The sequence below is a fragment of the Sturnira hondurensis genome, unplaced genomic scaffold (assembly GCF_014824575.4).
Source record: "Sturnira hondurensis isolate 20B ecotype Veracruz unplaced genomic scaffold, ASM1482457v3 Scaffold0000780, whole genome shotgun sequence".
NCBI classification, from domain to species: domain Eukaryota; kingdom Metazoa; phylum Chordata; class Mammalia; order Chiroptera; family Phyllostomidae; genus Sturnira; species Sturnira hondurensis.
The window spans coordinates 1,714,205-1,739,926 of NW_028073411.1; positions in this window are offsets into that span (position 1 = coordinate 1,714,205).

Sequence of the window (25,722 nt, forward strand, 5' to 3'; positions counted from 1 at the left end):
CAGACAGACCGACACAGAAAACATGTTTATGTTAGTACCTACATACTAGTGTTCTCTTATTTTACGTATGGTGTCTGGTATGTATTATCTATCTGTTGCTGCATAACAAATTACCCCCCAAATTTAGAGGCTTAGTGCAAGCAGACTACGTACTATGTCAGCACTGTCTGCAGGCCAGGAATTCAGGAGCAGCTCCGCTGTTGAGTTCTGGACTGGGGAGGGGCTTCTCATGTGAGTGATGCTGAGGTGGCAGCTGGAGCCACAGTGATCCGAGGGCTTATCTGTGGCAGGAGGACCTTCCTCAGCAGAGACATGGCTATTGGTAGGAGATTTAAATTTCTTTCTTTTTTATGCATTTTATTTTTAAATGACAGTTGCCACTAAATATTATGTTTGTGTCAACTGTACAGTGTAGTGGTTAGACATTTATATAACTTACAAAGTGATTCCCTCAATAAGCCTACCACCACCTGGCACCACACATAGTTACTGCAATGTTATTGACGATATTCCCTATGTTGTACTTTACATCCCCGTTACTACATTTTAACTGCCATTTCATACTTCTTAATCCCTTTACCTTTTCCATAGCTCCCTAGCCCCTTTCCTATCTGGCAAATATCACTTTGTTTTCTGTGTCTATGAGTGTTTCTATTTATTTATTTTTAATTTTGTGTTTTAGATTCCACATATCAGTGAAATTATAGGTATTTATCTTTCTCTGACTCATTTCACTCACCATATTACCCTATCAGTCCATGCATGTTGGTACTAATGGCAAGATTTTATTCTTTTTTATGCCTGAGTAGTAGTCCATTATGTATACTTCCTTTATCCACTCTTCTGTTGATGAACACTTAGGTAGTAGCTTCCATATCTTGGCTATTGTAAATAAAACTGCAATGAACATAAGGACATATATATCATTTCAAATTGTCTTTTGTGTTTTTTCAGATAAAACCTACAAATGATTAGTTTCTTTTTTTCTTTTTTAATTTTAGAGAGAGAGAAGGGGAAAGAAACATCAATAGGAGAGAGAAATATTGATCAGTTGCCTTCCTTGAGTAGGGATCAAACAACAACCCAGGCAGGTGCCCTGACCAGGAATTGAACTGGCAATACTGAACTATACTGGCCAGGACAGGTAGTTTCTTAAAAGATCTTGCCAGGAGGCCTCAGACCATTTTTATGTAAATCTCCCTTTAGATTTTGTGCCTTTGCCACGTCGCAGCTGGTTTCTCCTAGAGCAAGTGATCCCAAAGAGCAAGGGGAAAGTTTTAATGTCTTTTATGATTCACTTGGTCATATGTCCCAGTATCCCACTGACAGACCCATTCAACATAGGAGGAGAATTACACGAAGGCTTGAAGACCAGCTGTTGAACATCACTTGTGGCCATCTCGGAGTCTGGTGACACAGTGCTTAGAGATGCTGGTGACACAGTGCCAACTGTATGGACTTCCAGTGAGACCCTATGCTCAGGAGCCATGCTTTATTCCTCTCTTTACCTTGGCATCTATCACCAGATAATCCCTTATAAACGAGGAGCTTCTTAAAAGCAAAATAATTTATTTCAGTTGTTATAACAATGTAAATTTGTCTAAACTTCTCCATTCTACACATTAATAACAACATTTACTATCTCAGTATTAAACATAAAATCACATTAAATAGAATTTATTTGAAATGGTTGTTTTGCAAAAGGAACTTGACTTGCACTATACCAACCTCACATGCATGGTTTTATTAAGATTTCTGTTAGTTTTTAGAGGTATTGTTAAGTTAAAAGTGGCCCTTTATCTGAAAGGCACAATGGGTCACCAATTTTGAATAGCTAAACTCTTCTCCAAAATAAAAACACTGAAGAGCTGTTTCTAATTTGTGCAGATAAGGTTAAAAACACTTCAGTATTTATCAATAGCTTTTTTCTTAGTAAGCTATGATTTAATAGACAATGCCAGCTTGCCTTGCTTATCAGTAAGTACTATCATCTTTGGTTGGAGTGATATTACTTTGAAAATATCTATTTCTGAGAGTTGAAAATTGAAATGTTATTTTTTGGTATTCAATGTAGAAAGTGTTAGTTTAGAAAGTGTTAGTTTTGAACAGTAATTGCTTTTCTGTTTCTTGTCTAAAGTAACTCTTCTTTATATTGAAAGAAAATTAAGAAAAAAAAAGGAAATAATTCAATGACTGTTGCAGCCTTTTAAAGTACCAAAAATAGTAGCCACTTTGCTGAATGTTTTTTTATCCCTTTGGTTAGATTTACTTCTTTCAAATGCTGATATGAATATAATTTTCTTGTTTTTTTTGTATAACAGAAGATTTTATGGATTGTCATACCCCAATTATTTTGTCTAGGCAGATTTTTAAGAAATTCATTACAATGATTAAGGGAAGATGAAATTTCATTTAAAAACTCCTTTATTTGATTCATAAATTTGTGAAAGGTTTTATTTATTTATTTTTACAAAGAAAGGAAGGGAAGGAGAAAGAGAGGAAGAGAAACACCAATGTGTGGTTGCCTCTCAAGCGCCTCCTGCACTGAGAACCTGGCCTGCAACCCAGGCAGGTGCCCTAGACTGGGAATTGAACTGGCCACCCTTTGGTTTGCAGGCCCACGCTCAATCCACTGAGCTACACCAGCCAGGGCTGATCTGTAATTTTAATATCTTTTTATAATGTGTTTATCTATTTTCTGCTTTTAAAACTACTCCTATGGGGGAAATAAGTATTCACTTAAGATTTCTCATTATCCAAGAAATATGTGACTCAATTAACATATAGTCATATTCACTCTTTAGTTGGTATAAAGGATTATCAAGATCCAAAGTTCATCTTTGTTTCTATCAACTATTAATGTTTATATACATGAACACAAAAGCCTTACCACTGATATAAGAATATATAACCTGATATCCTTTCTTTTTCTCAATATAGATTCATTATAGAAAGCCATAAGATTCTGAAAAAATCAATTCACTTAATCAAGTATCTGTTTACTTGGATTCTCATAAAAATTGAATTTTATGATTTTTAATAACTTTAATACTCATATTCAGAAAACAATATTCAGATATTAAGGAACATTTTATTAGCAATCTACTGCCAGTTAAACTTTGACAAAAAACCTTAAAGGCTTAAAAACACATTTATTATCTCAAAGTTTCTAAAGATCAAGAACCTGGTCACTGAAAATCTGATTCCTCTGGGTCCATCTCTCTCAAGAGATTGCACCAGTTTGTCAGCTGGAGCCCTCACCCTCTCCATTCTCAGCTGGGAGCAGGCCCTGCTGCACTCGCTCCCGTGGCGTGAGGATTCAGCTCCCCACTGGTTGTCGGGCAGAAGATGTCATTATCCCCTTCCACTGGGGGCATCCCATAGGGTAGTGCACCAGACGCCAGCTGGGTTCATCACACCAAAGAAGCGAGAAGTACCAGAGAGGATAATGGATATTTGGATATAATGATCCAAGGATGCAGGTCCTGTGGAAGAAGTTGTTTTTTTTTCTCTGAATAAGCAGCAGGTGCATCAAGACTCACTTTTCTAAAGCACTGACTGAGCAAGATGCGCATCTACATTTGCAGGTAGGACTGAGGGCAGCAGAGGCCTCGCTAGAACATTCTTCTGGGTGATGCTGGCTCTCATTTCTAACACTGTAGCTCTTTCCTAGGCTTTTCAGTGATAGACTCAATGACACAAGCTCACCGATATTCTTTTAATGAGTTCCATGTCTCCTCATGGTTCTGTTGCCTGCAGCTTAGTATCCTGATGAGTGTATTTATTTGCCTCACTCAGTGTCCAGGCTTTCTCCAACAAAGCATCAGTTTTAATATAATATGACTGTTAAAATCATGATCATATTAACCAATGGCACTCCAATAAATTTAATTTAAACTTATTAGCTTCAAAAAATCGAATAAAGTCAGAATTACCTTTTTTGACAACTAATACTAATTTTCAGAAGTTTTTATGTATTACTTGGTAGATATGGAATTAATTTATATTATACACAGTCATTTGCATTTATTATGCAATTTTTCTATGTGCCAAATATTGCTTAATAGCTTTCACATAGATTATTTTATTTAATTCTCGTGACTACCGTCAGAGATTTGTTAAGAAACCTCAAATGCTGAAAGTTTAAATAACTAACTGAAAGCAATACAGCTAACAAGTAGTAAAAGTAGGATTCAAATCCAGATGCTTAGAAATCCTGACTCTTGCTCTCAGACATAATACTATTACATGTGTTTTCAAAGTCCATATTAAACAATAAAAAACATGGTACTATTCAAATTGAGATGACCATAGGACACAAGGCACAAAAGGACAAATAAAGAACAAATAAATAACTGTTCCTTGGACTAATGTGACAACTACTACACATCCGAAGTTACCACGGAGAGAGTGAAGCAGACAAGTTCCCTGGAGCAGAAGCGAACAATAATGCACCTGACAAAGACTCCTAGGCTACAAATCAACAATGACAGTCATGATATCTAATAGATTCTGGCGATGAATATGAACAGGCACTTCACAAAATAAGACATAAAAAAGTTAAATTAACAAATGCTCAACTTCATATTTCATCAGGGAACTGTAACTTAAAACTAAAATGGTTATGACTGTGCCCCTATTCTCCCAAACGCTGAAGTGAAAATGATTTACATTATCTGTGAAATGCGGGGTATCTGGAAACCTTATGCACTGCTGTGTGGGGTGGATGTTTCTCCTTCAGAAAACGCAGAGCTGAACAAATGCAAATCTGGTGACCCAGCAGTCAAACAACTAGTTACACATAAGGGAGAAATGATTCCATAGCTTAACCCAAAGCATGAAACTATGTGTAAAAGTACACAGTGTTTTATAAGCCAAACAAACTCAATATGCTTTAACAGTAAAATGGATAAATACGAGCAGTGAGCAAAATTTGCATTACGGTTGTAGTCCAAATAAATAATACAATAATGGAAAAATAAACAATTATATAGGAACAAACTGTTCCTATAGGAACAAACAAACTTTCCATATTCAAGACAGTGGATCCACTTTTGCCCACCCCTGTGTTTTGTGGTGTAGTCACACAATTGTGTCCTGCGGGCCAATAGGAAGGTGCAAACTATTGCGATTAGATTAAAATCAAATGTGCAGAAAAGTGCACAGATTCTCAGAACACAGCTGGGTGAATTTTTGCAACATGAACATGCCTGTGAAAGCAGCATTGGGTTAAGCCTTAGAGTACATTGGCGTTACAGAGTCCCCTCGCCTTGTGTCCCACCCGTCCCAGTCACTACCCCTGCAAAGGCTGCTGCTGGTTTGATTTTCAGCACAGAGCAGTATCTCCTCCTTTGGGACTTCGTGTACCCTTAACCAGTCAGCACATGCTGCTTTGTGTTTTGTTTTGTTGATAAACATTATGTTTGTGAGATTCTTTCACAGAGAGTACGTTTAGACCTTGCAGGGGTATTTTCTTAAACTAAATGAGAGAACACAAATCATATAAAAATCAATTGCTCAATTATATCAGCATGACTAAAATTATGTATAAAATTACCTTTATGAAAATAAAACAAGTGGGGAAATAATTTGCATCATATAAAACTAGCAAAAAATAATATTACAAATATAGAAAGAACTGTAAAAGATAAATATTCAAAATATAAAAGCAAAGGATCTTAACTAATTCTCAGAAGGTAGAATCTACTTAGCTAAAAAAATGATAATAGTTTTTCTCTGTGGAGTAACAAACTTTCATTACCTTAGCAACTGAATACAACCTTTCTGACCTTATAGGGGCCATGGGCCAGACATCTGAGTCCTCTGCTCAGGCTCTCATAGGCTAAAATCAAACTCAGCAGAGCTACAGTATTCACCCTGGTCTCAGGGTCCTCTTCTAAGATGATTCATGTTGTTTTCAGGAGAATTCAATTTCTCGCAGAGGAGTCCTCACTTTGTCAATGATTACCAAACTGAGGGCCATTCTCAGCTTCTTAAAGCTGCCCACTGGCTTTTCCCATGACCCCCCGCTCCCACGACATAGCAGTGGATGTGTTCTAAGCCAGAAGGAGAGCATCTTGGGCTTTGAATCTCTCCCTTTTCAAGAGCTCCCACTTCATTAAGTCCCATCCAAATGATCTCTCTAGCTTCATGGCAATGGATTAACACACTCAATTATTTTTTCAAAACACCAACCCTAATTACATCTATAAAATTTATTTGCCAATAGCAGAAAATAATCGCAGAAGTGCTATCTGATCATATTCACTGGTCTCGCCCATAACCACTAGGTTGCATAAGTGCATGTACACCATGGGACGAGACTCTTGAAGGCCATCTTAGAATCCTGCCTGTCACAAGCATCGTTTTAAAAATGACCAATCTTTCTATATTTAAATGAATAACATGCCATCTCAAATCTATTGGTTTGAATATTGAAAACCCTGGTCAAATTTGTCAAGCAGCATTTAATGAAGATCTTTCATATACTGTTGGTGGGGGTGAAAATTATATAACCATTACGGAACTTTTGATGGAACTGTAGAGAAAGTAGAAAATAAGTGTGTCTGATGACCCTATAATTATACTATACATACATGTTACATATAACTTTGTGTGAGAACCCAATAGAGTTAGGTGTAGCAAAGAGAATGATGGGAAGGTGGTAATCAAAGAATAACCAAAAAGAGGAGAAATAGCTAAAAAATAGTGCTGGCCCGCAGAGCTACAGAACATATTCTAGTCTCCTCTCATTCTCCAGAGCAGGGAAAGGAGCAGCTTGAGTTCAGATCCTATTGGCATTCAACTTTGGAAAGGCTGTGTTAACAGTAATGGCAGGGTCACAATGCTTTTTGAATCATTAATAACAGAAAAGTTTTCATGCTCATCTTTGATCTAATTTTATACAGTGTGGCTCTCTGGCATTTTCTGAAATGATTGTAATGAATAAAAGACATCAGCAGGATAATGAAACTTGATATTGTGATAAAAATAAAATACCACCAGGATCTGAGTGTCGGCCATTGCCAAAGGAATTCTAAGAGATCAAAGGCGCTCTCCTGAGATTGGTTCGTGAAGAAGCCTTGTTTGGGCCTGTTTACTGTAATATGGTACTAGTTATACTCAGCTCAATGGATATTAATATCAAAATATAAGACAGTCATTAAAGTAGCATTAAGCAATTTATTGTATTACAGTGACTGTTGTTATTTTGAGACCATTCCATTCCTCATTCTACAGGGCTTGCCATTCACTCTTCCTTCAGGACCATTAGCACGTCCAAGTGGAAGAGATCTATTTGTCTATCCAAAGCATGTTCACTTAAAATAAAATACAAAAACTTGGAGTGACGACAGCCAGATGTTAGAATAGGAAGTTTCAGACTCCATGCTTTCACAGAAACACCAACCTAACAGCAATATGTAATCCACAAAGCGTAATATTCCTATGAGAACTCTAGAAATCAGTCAGGAAGTCCCAGTGCCCCAGGAAAGCTCCAAACCCAGAAGATAGCATGCAAATGAATAAGAAAAGTTGTTTTATTTCAACCATTTTAGTTTCTCCACCAACCTGGCACAGCTCCCAGTCAGGAGGAGAAAATCAGTTTGTGGCTTCTCACCTGGGAGGGAAAGAGGAGCGGGGACCAGTCATTCAACACGCTGGCTTTCCAGGAACCTCCATGAGGCAGAGGTTTCTGCCTTGATTGACTGCACGTGGTACGGGGAACCACATACTGTGGATGCCTGGGGATGGCTGAGAATTAAAGAAGCTCCGGGGTTTATAGCAGCGCCTGAAAGCCTGCCATACTGCAAACTGGTATCTACGAGAGGAAGCAAGAACTCCTGTGAAGCCAGTGGATAACCTCTCTAGATGGGAATTGATGTGTGTGCCCAGAGAAATCGTAATCCCCAAAAAGGATGGAGAGGCCCCAAGAACCTCTAGCCAAGCCAGTGAAAGTCTTTTCTTGGATGGAATGTGTCAGAAGAGACTGGAAGAATGGCTGGTTTTCCAAATGAACAAATCACAACAAAACGTTAGGGATACCTGAAGAAACAGGGAAATGTGGCCCGATCAAAGAAAGTATAAATCTCCAGATATAGAGCTTAAGGAAATAAAGATCTATCAATTGCCTGACAAATAATTCAAGATATTTGTATTAAAAAACTGCAGTGCATTACAAGAGAACACAGACAACTAATTGAAATTAGAAAAAGAATGTAGAAACAAAATGAAAATAGCAATAGAGATAGAAACTACCAAAGAATCACACAGAAATTTGAAGATGAAGAATAAAATAACTGACTTCATAAACTCACTAGGTGGGTTCAAGAATAGGCTTGATCAAGCAAAAGAATGAGTGAACTAGAAGACAAGTCAATTTAAAATATCAAGTAACAAGGAGTTAAAAAGAAAAAACAAGAGTAAAGGAATGTAAAGATAGCCGAAAGGATTCATGAGACACTGTCAAGATACCACAATATATATGTCGTGAGGGGACCCCAGAAAGAAAAGATAAAAAAAGAAGCAGAAATTTTATTTGAAGGAAAAAATGGCCAAAAACTTCCCACATCTAAGGACGGAAATGGGCATATAGTTTCAGGAAGTTCAAAGAACCACAACCAGAATCACTTCAAGGAAACCCACATGAAGACACATTAACACCAAACTTGAAAGTGTCAAGAGAAAAGTGACTGTTCACATATAAGGAAGCTTCCAGAAAACTGCCCATGGCTATCTCAGAAGAAACATCACAGGCAAGAAAAAAGTGAGATGAAATAATCAAACCGCTCAAAGGAAAAAAGTAAAATACGACAAACAAATAAACAAAAAGCCTAAAACCTGCTAACCAAGTATATTACATCCAGCAAAATTGTTCTTCAAAAGTAAGAAAAAAAATTAAAGGTTTCCTCAGATAAACAGAAGCTGAGGGAGGAAGTTTCTCACAGCTAGATTTGCCTTACAAGAAATGCTAAAGGGATTCTTTCAAACTGAAACAAAAGGACGTAAGACAAAAAGATAAAATCACACAAAAATATAAAGCTCTCACTGTTAAAGGTAAATACTCTACAAATACAGGATCCTGTAATACTGTAGAGATAATGATACAGGGTGCAGCCAAGAGGGGGGCCCCAAAAAGGGATTTGGAATGGGGTCCAGAACTCAAGGTGTATAGGAATAACTGGAGACACATATAAGATGTCCTCGCCCCTTCCCCCACAGATGTGAGTTGGGGGAAGGGACACACAGAGCAGGAACATGCAGGTCTGTTTTGTACAGCCACAGCCTTGCAGCTAATCCATGGCATGGTCATTTAACATAGCTATAGCCCTTGGCAGGTCACTTGGATGTGTTTAATGGCTGTGGCCAGGCTTGGAGCCAGGGGGATGGAAGTCACTTCCCCCCAAGATGTAACTGGGGGGGCAGGTCCCCCGAGTTACAGTGCCTGCGTGGGAGCTTGGAGAGAAGATTGGCTCTAGGACATGGGGCCATACCTGCCCAGACTCATGATGGCAGCCCAGTAAACTTGCAGATATAGAAATACTGTCAGGTGTAACTGATCGTGGGAAGACTCGGAAATAGGGGTACAGAAGAAGATTGGCATTGGGATTTAAACCCAGACACAGCAGCCATTGGGGGAGAGCCACTCAGTTTTGAGCAGTGTGAGGACCCTCTTTTGCCCAGGTGAAAGGGAGAACCACGCAGTTTTGGCAGAGTGAGGACCCCCTGTCAGCCAGGTGAAGGAGAACCATGCAGCTTTGCCAAAGTGGGGTGGCAGCCAGTTGAAAAAGAAAGCCACGCGCTTTGGGCAGAGTGCAGACCCCTGCAGCTTTGGGGTGCTCCCTTTGGCCGCATGGCCTGGGAAGCAGGAGAGACTTTCCCTAGAAAAATGGGTACAAAGAACTCTTGCCAGTGGACTGTGAGAAGGTGCCGCATGCCTTTGGATTAATTGGAGATCGGGTCTGGACGGAGACACAGCTGATGGTGCCAGCAGCCTGAAACACAGACGTGTGCTCTTTTTCTGATTTCCAGTACCCTGAATTAGGGCAGGGGGAGAAGGGAGTGCTGGGTGCGTAGGTGGATATCCTAAAGGACTTTGATATTTGAATGCAGATGTTAGGTTACTACTTTAAGTCTTATAGCATTAAATAAACATTTCCTTTCCTTTTCACAAATCTCTGGCATTGGGAGATGTCTTTTCAGTTGGCGGCGGACAGACGAGCCCAGTAGATGGTCCGGACGGTATTAGTATACCATGCTCTGGAGTCCAGTCCCAGTGTGTTTGTTCTGTAACAGTAATATCTAAATTACTTTTAATTTAGCTATAAAATTTAGAAGACGAAAGTGTAAAATAACTCCAAGTGTAATGCCATGCTAATGTACACAAAATATAAAAGTATGCAATTTGTAACAATGTGGAGAAGGATAAATAAAAATTAGATTTTTTGTATACAAATAAAATTATCTGTTGAAATAGACTATTATAAGATGTTTTTATGTAACCTCATAGTAATCCCCTGGGAATCACACAGAAAATATGTAGAGAGAAGAGTCATAAAAAAATGAAGCATAAGAAAATGAGAAATAGCCCTGCCTGTGTGGCTTCGTGGATTGAGTGTCAGCCTGTGAACCAAAGGGTTGACAATCCATTCCCAGTCTAGATCCCTAGCAGGGGGCTCGGGAAAGGCAACCACCCATTAATGTTTCTCTCCCTCTTTTTCTCCCTCCTCCTCCTTCCTAAAAACAAGTAAAATATTTTTTTTAAAAAATGGGTAAGAAATCAAAGTGCAACAAAACCCAACAACAAGAAGCAAAAAGGAAGGCAGTGAGAGAAAAAAAGAAGAAGACATACAAAAACAATGAGCAAAATGTCAAGAGTAAATCCTCCACTATTGGTACTTACTTTAAATGTAAATAGATTAGCCTTGGCTGGTGTGATTAATGGGTTGAACACCAGGCTGCAAACAGTAAAGGTTGTTGGTTTGATTCCCAGTCTGGGCATCAGGGCACATGCCTGGGTCGTGGGCCAGGTCTGTGGTTGGGGGTGTGGGTGAGACAATCAATTGATGTTTCTCTCGCCCATTGATTTTTCTCTCCCTCTCTTTCTCCTTCCCCTCCCCTCTCTATAAAAAAATAAATAAATAAAACGAAATGTAAATAGATTAAATCCCCCAATCAGAATACACAGAATGACTAAATGGGAAAACAAACAAACTCAAAATCAAAGATTTTCTGCTTACAAGAGCTTTACTTCAGAGCAGATATGCCCATCCTTAGGCAATATAGACTTTAAGCCAAAGATCTGTCACAAAAGATAGAAAAGGAGCATTATGTAGTCATAAAGCTTACTTCATCGGAAACATATAACAACTATAACTCTATATTCACCTACGAGAAGAGCGCTCACATGTGTGAAGCATCCTGGCAGAAGTGAAGGAAGGTGTGGAAAGCAACATACCAATAGTTGGCATTTTCTGACCTCCCTTACAGTGAGGGAAAGGCAATTGGACCTAACCTACGTAGAACACTCCACTCAACAATAATGAAATACATGTTTTTCTTAAGTATACATGGGAATTATCTAAAATAGATAATATGTTAGGCCAAGAAACAAGTCTTAACACGTTTAAGATGATTGAAATTATGCCAACTATTTTTTCTGACTTAATGAAATGAAACTACAAATAAATAGGAAAATGAAAACTGGCAAGAAAAAGAAATGAAAAGTATTCAAATTGGAAAATGAAGAAGTAAAAAGATCTCTGTTCATAGATGATATGATCTTAGATGGAGTAAACTATGGAGATTCAACATAGAAATATTATTAGAACTAATAAACAAATTCAGCAAAATTGCAGAATAGAAATTCAACACCAATATCATTGGCACTCCTGTACACTAGCAATAAGAAAGTGGAAAGAAAATTAGGTAAACAATCTCATTCACAATAACTTCAAGGGTCAAAAATAAAATACTACAAAACATTGCTGAAAAAAATTAAAGCAGACATGAATGGAGAGCAAAACATCCCTGTATTTACATACTCCTTGTTATTTCATAATAAGGGCAATTATTCAGACAACGACCCTGCACTATGGAATGCACAATGGGGTGGCAGAAATAGATATATAAACATTTCATTGTCAGACAGCGAAGGATGGAATGATAACATGCATTTACATTGTAAGGAAAAGAAAACACTAATATTTGGAGAGATAAGAAATGCTATGTAAGAGTGAAAATGTTCCAAATATTATACTAGGGAGAGAGAAAGTGAATAAAGGCAGGAGTATTTCAGGCTGAGGAAAGAGCAGAAAGTCTTGCCTCTTCAAAAAAAAATAAATAAAAAGAGGTCAGTGCTAGACAGCATCAGAGTCAAGTACCATTGTGACAAAGCCTCAGACATCCACGCCCCTGGGCTTCTGGTGGGACTCTCACAGACAGAAACCAAGCTGAAAGGCTCACTGAGAACCAGATGAAGAACAGGATTGAACACCATGAGAAGAGATGTGATTTTCGACTGTGCCAAAAATTTACTCCAGATTATTCTTACCAGAAAAATACAGAATCAAAGAATACCTCTAATTTTTAAGTTACAGGAAGTAGTAAAATATTAGCATTGGTGCATGGAAAGAAAAATTATAGCTCAAGAAACTTAGTGCTTCTTCACTCCCCTTATCAGTTCATTTTCTCCAACTTTAAAAGTACCTGTCTAGAGGCTTCGTGGATATAAAGTCATAGACACAATGCTGAACCCCTGGATTCCTGTGGTCCGTCCAGGTCTGCATCTCCAACCTTCAACCATAATGTGAACCCTTCCCTTCCCTCTCTTTTCCCTTTTGATCCTAGTGTATTTGCGTAAAAAAGTAGCCTGGTGAATTCCATGCAAAAAATAGTGATATTTCTTAGATTGGTATTATTGCTTTAGAACATTTGTCTTTTAAGCTCAAATTTGTAACAGAAAGAAATTTGGCTTTCTAGTAGAAATTCAGAAGTTTTATCAAAAGATATTTTTCAGGGAAAGAGATTATTTTTACAGTCTTTGAAATTATACCATTAAAGAAAACTACAATTCTTATCATTTATATACATATTGTATATAGTGTATATATGTACAAATTCTTATTATGCATGCATAAATATTTAAAAACATGTACGTATGTATATACATATACCTATATATACATACTTTAATATAACATATTTATATCAACATGTGTGCACATATATGTATGTGTATGTATATGTATGTTTATATGCATATGTGTGCATTTATGTGTGTATATATACATATATAATTTATATATAAACTGAGAAAGTAGTATTTAAATACAGAATTCTTTTTCTGTTTAGGAAGATAATTTTCACTAACATAAATTAAAGTAATGAGTTAATACAATTAATTTTTTAAAGATTTTATTTTTAGGGAGGGGGGAAAAGAGGGAGAAAGAAAGGGAGAGAAACATCAATGTGTGGTTACCTCTCTTATGCCTCCAACTGGGGACTAGGCCCACAACCCAGGCATGTTCCCTGACTAGGAATGGAATTGGCAACCATTTGGTTTGCAGACTGGCACTCAACCCACTGAGCCACACCAGCCACAACATACAATTAAAATTTTTGAGTATATAGAATATAACTTGTAAGAAGTGAACTAGTAAATTGGCAGCAATTTATTCTGCATCTACCACATGGTAATAATATTAATCATTTTCTTTAAAACAATGAACTTCAGGTACATTGGAATTTCCGTGAACTTAACCATACCTATTTAAGTTTCTAACAACTTCATGCAGGTAGCTTTAAAAACGAATTATGAGCCCTGGCTGGTGCGGCTCAGTGGATTTAGACTGAGTGCAGGCCTTTGAAGCAAAGGATCGCAGTTCAATTCCCAGTCAGGGCACATGCCTGGGTTGCAGGCTAGTTCCCAACAGGGGGCGCATGAGAGGCAATCATACATTGATGTTTCTCTCACTCTCTCACTCCCTTACCCTCTAAATATAAATAAATAAAATCTTTAAAAAAGAATCATCATTATGAAATTCAGCTGCAGAACATAAAACAATGTTGCCAAGCAACTAATGAAAATCTATTATCTACTTTGTTGATTTGAGAAAACAAAGTTGCATTTGAATTTCAGAAAATTTTAAACAAAAATGTAGGTTTGTGTATGTTCTTTTTAATACCCAGAATTTTAGAAATATCAAATGTTGCATTTAGTCTTTTGCTATGCTCAGAAAAAGAAAAAAATAAAAATGCACATTTACTATATATATGAGTTTGTAAATTATCAAAAATACAAGCATTCTGAATTTTATTAATCTTTGTTTAGAAAGGTGAAGATGTAAGCTAGAGAAGAGAATGTATTCTTTCAATCTGATGCTTCATTCATTGATACAAATTGTTAAACTAGCTGTCTGTGAATTATTGTTTTTTGAAACATTTTAACTTTAAATTTACTACTTTATTTAATTTTGATTTGTGTGATAAAATATTGGATATAAAATTACTGATACCCTGAAATTGATAGCTAATATGTCACACTATAAAATTTCTGTTTTATATAATGTTAAATCACTTTAACATTATATAAAGTGCTTAATTGAAAAAATAGACTTCACTGTAAACTTCTTTTATTGTGTGGCTAACTAATATCCAGGATATAACATCTCATTGTTAAACAGTGTACTTGCAAAGTCAGAAGTATGTAGGTAATTGAGGTTTTGTGATTTAGAGAAGTTTTTATAATGATATTTTGTGATTTTCAGAATTCCACTGCTGGAATTATATCCTAAGACCTCTGAAACACCAATCCTAAAAAACATATGCACCCCAAAGTTCATAGAAGCATAATTTACAATAGCCAAGTACTGTAAGCAACCTAAGTTCCCATCAGTAAATGAATGGATGAAAAAGTTATGGTATATTTGCACAATGGAGTACTATACAGCAGAAAGAAAGAAGGAGCTCCTACCCTTTGCAACAGCATGGATGGAACTGGAGAGCACTATGCTAAGTGAAATAATTCAGGTGGTGAGGGACAAATACCGTATGATCTCACCTGTAATTGGAACCTAATCAACAAAACAAATAAGCAAGCAAAATATAACCCGAGACAGTGAAACTAAGAACAATCTGACAGTAACCAGAAGAGAGGTGGGAGGGGATAAAGGGGGAAAGGGTGCAAAGAGTTTTCAGGAACAACTATAAGGACACATGGGCAAAAACCAAGGCAGGGTGGAAGCAGGGGAGGAAGATGGGGATGGTTGAGGTGGTGGAGGGTAAATTCAAACAACTGTAATGGAACAGCAATAAAATAATAAAACAGATTATTGAACAAAATATATTAAATTAAAACCACCTTTAATAAATGTAGCATTTCATTTCTACTTCTCAATTTTACTACTTCTGTAATATTAATATAAACAAATGGTATATCAAAATATCCTAAGATAGACAATCATACATACATTTAAACTTGAAAACAGAATTTTCTACTTCAATGATAAGAGTCTCTAAAACAGAGTTTTAATCATGACTAAATAAATAAGAAAAATGCAGGCAGTGAGGGACAAATACCATATGATCTCATCTTTAACTAGAACATAATCAACAAAAGAAAAATGCAAACAAAATATAACCAAAGACATTGAAATTAAGAACAATCTGACAATATCCAGAGGGGAGGGGGCAGGGGACTGTGAGGAAGGGTTTTCAGGAACTACTATAAAGGACACATGGACAAAACCAAGGGGGAGGGTGGGAAGCAAGGGAGGGAGGTGGGTTTGGCTGGGATGGGGGCAATGGAGGGGGGAAAGGCAGACAAGTGTAATTAGCAACAATAACATAATTTAAAAAATAATAAAAGTAAGTGGCTAAAAGTAAAGATGAAAGAAGAAAGAAAGAAAGGAAGGAAGGAAGGAAGGAAGGAAGGAAGGAAGGAAGGAAGGAAGGAAGGAAGGAAGGAAGGCCTCCTCTCCTGGTGTTTCTCACTGAGAACTGAGACTTTCCTAGACCAATCCAGTTGAATTCTCATATCTTATTTTTGAGAATTGGATCACATGGCCGTGTATGAACCATTTAACCATTTATAAGCATCCGCGAGACTGTGACTGACAATTTAAGCTCAGATTAGTCATTTTTGAGAGAAGGCCTCTCAGGGAGTGAAGCATAATAATATATACTACAGTGTCGGGCCAGAAAATGCACACACACATGCATGCAGCTCAAATTCAACTCCTAGTCTTTCTTTCTTTGACCACATGTTACCTGTATTTGGAGGACTTTGTCTCCCTCATTCATTTTGGAATTGTCAGGTTTTATTGGTTCATGGCACATATTGGATGCTAAGTACTGAATTAGCAGTTAAGTGATGGAGTGACATGTGGTATATAAAAATGAAGCAAAGGGTATACCTGAAGCTGCTGCATGGGGAGGCAGAGGTGATTCCACTGAGACAGCAGAGGACAGAAAACAGGCCTTATTTCCTCAGAGACTGGCAAGCATGGTGAGCACTTCTCACTTCTTGAGTTTGAGATGTCGGATATATTTAGCCAGAAGAATGATGAAAATAAACCTCTAAAATTTAGAGAAGTGGCTAGGTTTGAGTAATGATTTGATAAGCTTTGCAAACAATGTCATTTCTCTGTAAAAATTAATGTTTTCCAAAACCATCTGAAAAGATATTAAAAGGCTGTGCCTTAGCAATGCAACAAAAAGTCATGAAAAAAAGCGATGAACAGTTTCAGAATGAGTAGGTGAAACTCTTAGAGAAAGGGGTTTTCTTATGCTTAGAGAAAGTGAAAGTGATTAGAAAAAGATGCTAAGTTAGGGCTCAAGACCTCACAGGGCAGAGGAGAGACTCATACATGAATAAATAGGAGGAATTCATGATAAATTATCATGACTTATATGTGATTATGTATAAAAGTTATGCAGTTAGATGGTAGAGAAAATGATTGATATTTATGAATTCTGTTTGAATTTTGAGGGTGACAAAAGTTGAAAAGGGATACTTTTTTAAGGGTTTAAAGTAGAAATTAGGATTTTCTTTAAAAAAGAAAAAAAGAGGAGGAGGAGGAGGAGGGGACAAAGTGATTAAGGGGAAAGTGGTGGACTGGGTACAGTTGAAATGATTTCCAAGTACAATAGTGAGAGTCCTCCACAATGAGAGCAATATTTGGCAGAATAATTGGAACCTACGCTGGGGTCAAGCTGTAAAAACATCTTAATATGTAAATACGTAGGCCAAAACCATGTCCTAAACTCTGACTGCATTTGTGAACATGAAGCAGAATAACACCCGGTCATCTCTTTTTCTGTTAGGCTTCAGAAGATGCTTGTGGTCTCTCAGTAGTGCTAGCTAGGACCCTCCCAGTAAAGAAGAAAAAATAACTCGATGCAGTTTTGGTAAATAAATGATCATATCCCCTGCCCCAGAAGTAGCCCAAGTGAAATAGCCACACCTGGTTATTTAAATTTGCATATAAATTAATTACATTAAAAAAAAACAAATCCTCAGTTGCATGGACCATAGTGCACATTTCCAATAGCCACCTAGCGTCTACTGGATCAGCTTAGACTATGTAACAGTTCCTTTCTCAAAACTGAAGCTAACATGGCTATGTAGATGTTTCCTATTTTGCCCCTTAAGAACTCCTTTACTCATTTATTTATCCATTCATCCATAGGGTGGCAAATTTGTCCTAGGTTCCCCTGTTTTAGCAGGGAAAAGACACAGTATTATTCCAGCTCTCATGAAGACTTACACTGCGGAGTTGACAGTGATTAATGTTTTAGTATGTCCTGTGTACTCCCATGCTGATTTACTCCACAGTGCTGAGTTTCTGTTGGTTTCTACCTTGTAATTTGATCTTTCATTCTATCGGCGAGTACCTCATTTCCTTAGCATTCTATGAGAAACAGGGCATTACTCCAAAGACAAGATTGTGCCTGCGATGTAATATATTCAATCTTTTTCTTTTAATTTTTTTTCAGGATTTTAATTTTTTCTGTATACATTCTATACAATGGAATATTAGTATTTTTATGAATAAACTCATCTTTGCAGATTGATCATTTCCTAGTTTTTACCCTGAATATTTTATAATTATATGAACATTGAACAATCTCTCTGGTATGAAAGAGTGACTGAATGATACAAAGTACTTTATTCATGGAAATTAAGACCTTGGAATGTCCATTTGGTATCATTTCTGTAGAATTTTTAAAAATCTTTCTTGTGTCAGCTCAAAATGTGTTTCTCACTGTCCCATTCTGATGTGACAGGAGCAAAGTGTTCTATCATGGTATCAGTTAAGTGGGCAATTTCACAATGATTTTATTTGTTCCACTTTGGCCAGAAAGAAGATTTTTCCTTACAATTCCAATAACACACAAGATGTTCAATACCCTATATTCTTGGAGAAGTAGAAGATTCGAGATGTCCTAAATCACCAGAAAGTGAGCAGTGGATTGGAATGAATGGACAATGGGCAAGTAGAATTGGAAACAGAAGCAGACCACTGATAACAGGGGCTTTTATATCACTTAGATTACACCAGGGTGCAGAAAAATAAAATAAAAGTACCTATAAAATGGCTCAGTAGGATAACATTTTCTTTCTGACTCTCATTATTTTCTCGGGGGTCTCTAGATCTACAAGAGTGTTAGCATTTGCCATCAATTTATTCAGGCATACAAGTAGGTAGAAATTCTTCCACATTCAAATATTTTCCAGTGCCACCATGCTTACTCCAATAACATATTACTATGTAAAACACAATTCCCAAACCTAGTGACTGAAGAAAAACAAACAAACACAAACAAGCAAGCAAACAAACAAAAAAGCAGGTTCATAATTTACTAATGGTCTCGAATTCACCTGGAAGAATCTTCTGCTGGTCCCATCCAAGCTCACTCCTACAACTACCATTATCTGGAGCCTCCATGTGGTTTTTATTCAGATGTCCAACTGCTCAGATGGATACATGAAGTGTTCCAAAGTGACCAGAAATCCCTGGTGGCTACCTGCATATGTCTGGAAGCTTAGACATATGAGTGTTGCTAAAATAGTTGTAGGATGACCGGTAATTCCTTTCTCTCCACATGGTCTCTCCAAGAAGGCAGACGAAACTCTTAATGTGCTGGTTCAGGCTTTCCAGTGTCAAAAAGGCGAAGGTATTAGGACTCTTAAAGGCTAGGTCTCGAAGTGGACCAACCACACCAGTACGGCTGCATTGTATCTGCTCAAGAAATTCATGTGGTCAGCAGAGATTTTCATCCTAATGGAAAAGAATGGCAAAGAATCTATGACCAGATATGATACCCTGAAGTAATGATCTCTGTCTAATTAATTAATGATAAAAAGACCACAGAAAGAGCATGACAGGTTTTAGTTACTAGGTCTGAAAGTGGCACTTAGTAAGTCTATTTATTGCCTTGGTATATTAGAAAAAAATGGCCACAGGTCTTCTCATTGTTCTTATTCATCTTAAATTTGGTCTTGGCTATTGGATATTTTTTGATCAAGGACACATGCAGGCACCTGAAAAAGTATTGAGATTTGGGGTTTTTCCTCTCTCGTTGCTCTTGGAAACTTGAGATCCGAAGCCCCAACAATCTGTTAGTTGATGAGACAGATGGCTCAGAATTCTTCATTGCCCCAGCTGAAAACAAAACAGCCCCTGAAGTAGCCCTGAGGTGAATGAATAAATCCAGCACAACCAAGAAAATGACTCCCTAGAGTGCTGTCCAAATTGCTGATTTATAAAAGCATGAGCTAATAAAAGTAGTTATTTTAAGCCATTAAATTTAGGAGTGGTTTGTTTTATAGCAAAGACTAAGTGATGCATATTCTATTGTTTAGAACTTAGTCCTACCTAACTACACTGAAGCTAAATTGTGTTTTTGAGCTGGGTGCTAAGGAAAGGTGCCAAGCGTTTGATTGGCATCCTGCCACAATGAACACTTCTGTTCCCAAATATTCATTTGCCCCCCTCTCCTCACACACCCATATGAAATGCACCCAACCTCCTTCACCGGTTCTATCCAGTTTCCGCACTCATCTCAAAATCCTTGGGTTATTTGATACTAAAATGTTCTTCCTATATTTCCTGAATGTTTTTTTATAGTAATTCAACTTATAAAGAGGCAAATTATTTCTCCCAGAACTTCCTCACTTTCAATACACAATGATTAGCAAGGAAAGATGACACATAACAAAAACTCATATCTATAAAAGAAATCAAGCTAAACACATAGGAATTCTTTATGCATAGAGGTGAGGTGATTCCATTCTGCTGGGAAAACATTGTATGACCCAGAAATTGGGTGTATTCATTACACTCTAGATCTTCCTTCGGAATGGACTTACTTGTCTGTGGTCATCTGTGGCCACTGGTTCTGTCCTCTGGGAGGTTCCATTTTTCTAACATTTGTGTGGTCACATGTGAACTAGTCATTAGAAGAGTACAATCATGCCAGGCTGTACTATGTTTACAGCCCATGTTTTCACAACCACAGTGTTTTTAAGACCAGTCTCATGGTTTCACTCAAAAAGAACTCAGATATTTTTGGTGTGTGCACATACATATAATATATATTAAATATAATAGATATATAGATTTTATCATATAATTATAATATATATATATATATATGCTTTCATTCAGTACCACTTGCCAGTAATTTTCACTTAATTTATTTCCAGGAAAGAATTCTTAGAATTAATTTCATTTTTTGTTCATTTCCCTCATGTCTAATTTTAATAGGAGTCATTCAATTTTGAGGCCATATAAAAAGATATGATTAGATAAAGAACTTTATATTCTATACTTTGGAGTCCAGGAGCAGTTAACTTTTCCACCTCTACAAAGCTTTTAATTCCTTAACTCTTATCCCCTTATATCTCTGCTCACAAACAATCAGTTGTCTCCTCAGCTAATTTATTTTTGTAAAACCTTGCTAAATGCAACAGTGGAACCAACACATACTAAATGTCTATCTGGATGGGCCCTGATTTCTTACTCTAGAGCTACAGTAATAGTAAATTATTTGCCTTCTGAGTCACTGAAATCACAGTGTTACAAAGTCTTTTAATCACTGCATGACATAAAAATCCTTTGTAGTCTCCGATATCAGTTTAATGATTCCCTACCACATCACAGTCAAATCAGCACTGATTTCTCTATCAATAAGTGTAGGCCAGGCTGCAGTGCCAATTAGAATCAAACGTATATGGGACCATGTGACAGAAAGTTATTTCTTTTTTACATATGAGTCTTTGGCAGTACCCAGCTGCAGAAGGCAGTCTGCTTCACATACTCAAAATCCGGGGGTACAGTCTGTTCTCTCACTTTCAACCTGTAATTTCCTAGATTACGAGTTTGCCCTGTCCATGCACTGGGAAGGAGAAAAGGCATGGGGGACTTCCCATGGCAGTTTGTTTATTGGAGAGGAAGGCAGAGGGAGTCAGAGAACTTTGTCTTACCTTTCATTGGTTAGATATGAGAGCAATGATCACTTTAAGAAAACTTGGGAGATGCAGTAAAGTGGTGGATCCAAAAAGAGCCCTATTTGATAATCATCAGCTATTCATCTTGGTTATGAAAACCTTCACTATTAGGTAATGGGGTCAACTGAACAGAATTAGTTCCCACAGCATCTATCATCTAGTGCTTTCCAAACTGTTAGCCTGCTAGTCTACTCTACATGTTCCTTCTCCCTCTTCTTGTCTCCCTAAGTTAATTTTGATCTTATGCTTAGCAGCAGTCAACATCTGAAAGTTTTTATTTTCATTTAGGCCAGGGAATTTTACTATCGGGAGGCATTATGGGAGTTGTTTATAGTTCTATAACGATGAGCACATCAGCCTGTTTGCATTGAGACCATGTTTGCACTGAGCGTGTTGAAATGAAATGATATCCTGCCACTGCTTCGCTCTTCCTCGGTGAAAGCCCTGATGATCTTCCTTAACAGAGAGAGCAACAAACCTCTTTCCACCCTCATAAACTATGGCTTAATGTGTCTTATAACACAGATGATGTGCCTCCCTAAACTACAACAATAGGAATCTTGGCAGAACAATTTAACACACTTAGGGTCTGATGGCTGCTTACTAAATCTTTTAGCAACTTTTTAGGATTAAAAAAGTCACATTACAGAAGTGACCATGAATGAAGAAAATATGGGTCTGTCAGTGAGATTTTTTCTACCTGGGTCTATGAATCAAGGCAACTAAGTGAAATAATGTGGAGCCTAGTCTAATAACCTCATATACTAATGACTCTTCTCAGCTTGATAAAGACCACCATTTATGATAAGCAGGATCATTTTGAAAATGTAACCAGAATGCCCCTAGGGTCAAGTGCAAATTATTGGCACCTACATATCCTCTGGGTGGAGATTAAAATGGCATATTCCAGGAAATAAAATCTAATGAAATGAGCAAAGGTCAAAAATGTATCCTTAAAAAAGGATTACACGCCTTGTTTGAGACTAAAAATTACAACTGAATACCCAGGAAATCGATCAGAAATGAACAGAAGAGGAACCTATTCCGTTTTTCCATAGGTTCTATTGTCAGGAACAGCTTAGTCCAAGCTGTTACAATATGGGATTGCTTGACACCTAAAACAATCCCTAAATTTTCAGGGATTGAAACTTGTTTAAGGAAAACTTGAACAAACAAGAAGTGACCTATGAAACAGTAACAATGGAGGAACATGGATAGAGCCAATTATTAAAGGAAAAGTTTCTCCATGAAAGGAGAGTCAGAAAAAGCGGAAGCAGTAAAACGCAATCACCAAGGAATATGCTCCCAAAAAACACTACCTAAAGTACTATGTTGTAAAAAAAAATTAAATGACAATCTAGGAATAGATTACTATTTTTTTCCAACAGACTGATATACATGTTACAAACTCATGGCCATTACGTGTTTCCAGCTGAGAGATTTTATCATAGTTGCCTTACACTTTTTCCACAAGAATATGTTAGACATTCTAAGTTTAGTTAAAGTTATTTAATGGTAAATTTCAGACCTTGGGGACTATTGGACAGATTTCACAAATAGGTCTACATATCATTCAGATATCCTGGGTACAAAACTGAATGCAATAGTACATCTAATTTGATCTTCCCTTTTAAGAAAAATTAAAATGGCAATTTTTAATAGTTACTGATGAAAAGAAGAACTGTTTTAAATCAGTGGTCAGAGAATTGGACTGAGATTGATATTTGTTGGCTGCTTATCTCTTAATAATGGCTTATATTTTCCAGTCATATACTTTTATTGATATGAATCTTTCCTTCTATATTTAGAAATGTGACTGACTGGTATAATCCAATTAAAATAAATACCTTCATTTATGATGAAGAGGATCCCATAGTTATAAATCCAATTAGATTTATGGAACATTAATCCCTCTTTTCTGCTAGATTTGGATATGGGAGCGTGTAGTCTTGGGAAATACTAGTAACACATCTCTTGGAAGCAAGATGGTAGTTTTCCAGGAAAGGATCTAAAACAATGCTGTTGAGCTGGGAAATATGTAGACAAAACTGAGCCTTGATCAATAAAAAAAGGAGTTAATTATACAGGCCTTGTACATTATTAAGGGTTACCTACTTTTCATTTCAGACAACACACTTTTTGACAAGCTAATGAATCATTTCTCGGTTGAATCAAAAGAAATGATCAAAGGGCCACAAATATAGATAACTCATATAGGTGAGTTAGCTTTAAGGATAAGCAATCTAGGGATCTCAAGAGTATTCTTGGCAGAAGAAAGATGTACAGGAGAAAAACTAAGACCTAGTGATTTCTTTCAGTTTCCATGCCCTATGTAACATTATTTCTCATGATTCGGTGTCTCATAATCACTATAACTCTCTAGGGTGGTGCAGATTCTCTTTGTTTGTAGATACAGTCGACAAACACTTGATGTCTTTCAGATATTTCTGAGGGTAGGTAGCTGGGTGCACAATAGGTATCAGCCCCTTCTCTTTGCATGTGATATCAGGCTTTGATGGTTACTTACCCTGCCCGTAGCTTGGAGTTAAAGAAGTTGAGAGTTCAAGCTAGATCTGGATGACTCCAAGGCAATAAAAGGATGACTCCATCTTTTTACTGCACTAGAATATCTCAAGAAACTACTCTAGTGCATGTCCCCGGAGACCACCAGGAGACTAAAGCATATGCTTTATGTAGAGACTCCGAAGGCAGAAATACACTATGAGAATTGAATGTGTGTAACTATCCAGAACTGACTCACAATTTTGGCATTTTTTACCTAACAGTTGAAAGGAAGTTCTGAAAAAAATTCTAAGTACTATCATTTTTATCTACTCTATAACCTCACTTTTGCAAAGTAGTTGCATATATATTTATCTGTGGTAATTGTAGTTATTCTTTCTTGGGATAACACCAGGACCGAGCATTGTAATAAAACTTTATTAGCAGTTGATGAGTTTGCTAATATCCCCCATGGTAATTGTGTTGTTATAAATATCCTATTAGAGTTATACAATTCCAATAGCTCATACGGCTGTTGAGAGGTTACAGAAAAATTAAAATTCATGAAGTTTAAACATTGAGAACTTCTATTTTTGCTTTTGGATATTTGGTAAGGAGGAAAATTTTATTATGCTATATATGAATACCCCTGACTCAGCAGCTCCCTGGCAATGAAAATAGCTGTGTATATTTGCATTTGTAACTCAATTACACCCTCAACGTAGTATGAGATTCAAAGCAAAAGCTAAAGGTTAATACATCTTTCTAACGTTTAGGAAGTAGTTATAAAACAGCAAGAATGCTTCTTCAGTCCTTTAGTCTTTGAAGTATCACAGAAATTGCCTGGTATTTTAATCTTAACAATTTATTTTATTTGGGGCAGATTCTGTTTGCTTAAATTTCATGACTTTAATAAGTTCTCTAGTAAAAAAGAAAATCAATTCAAGGAAATAGAATTTTAGAATTGAGATAATGTATTAAACATTTCTGTTAATGCACAGGATATATTGATATTCATATTAATATAACTGTAATCTATACTAACAAATGCTATTTTATAATACATTGTAAGTAGATTTAACAATTAGGTTTAACAATTCTATAAATTTTATTTGTATATGTAGAAAACCAATTATTGGGGTCATATTTGTGATCACTTACCTTCTAGATGACATAAATTTTCTTGCCACTAAACTTCAGCTTGAAAAAGTAATTTTCAGTGAGATGACACTTTTCTGTACACTGGTAGCCCAGGGAGTTCATTATGTGTCAAGGTGGCCATTCAAGAAAATGAATGTGCAAGTCCTAGGTTGTACACTTAGTAGCTATATGTTCTTGCACAAGTGATTTACTTTTCTAAGCCTCAGTTTCCTCATTGGTAATAGCATTGACTATGAAAAGGTCTTGGAAGGATTAAGTAGAGAAGCATATATTTGACACAGCATCTGTGACTAGGAAACAATGAGTATACTTTTGCATTTATGTTTAAATGAATGGGTTTATATTTTTATTTTTTAAAGATTTTTATTTTTATTTATATTTAGAGAGAGAGGAAAGGAGGGAGAGAAACATCAATGTGTGGTTGCCTCTTGTGTGCCCCCAAATGGGGATTTGGCCTGCAACCCAACCATGTACCCTGACTGGAAACTGAACCAGCGACAGTTTGGTTCACAGCCTGCCCTCAATCCACTGAGCTATACTAGCCAGGG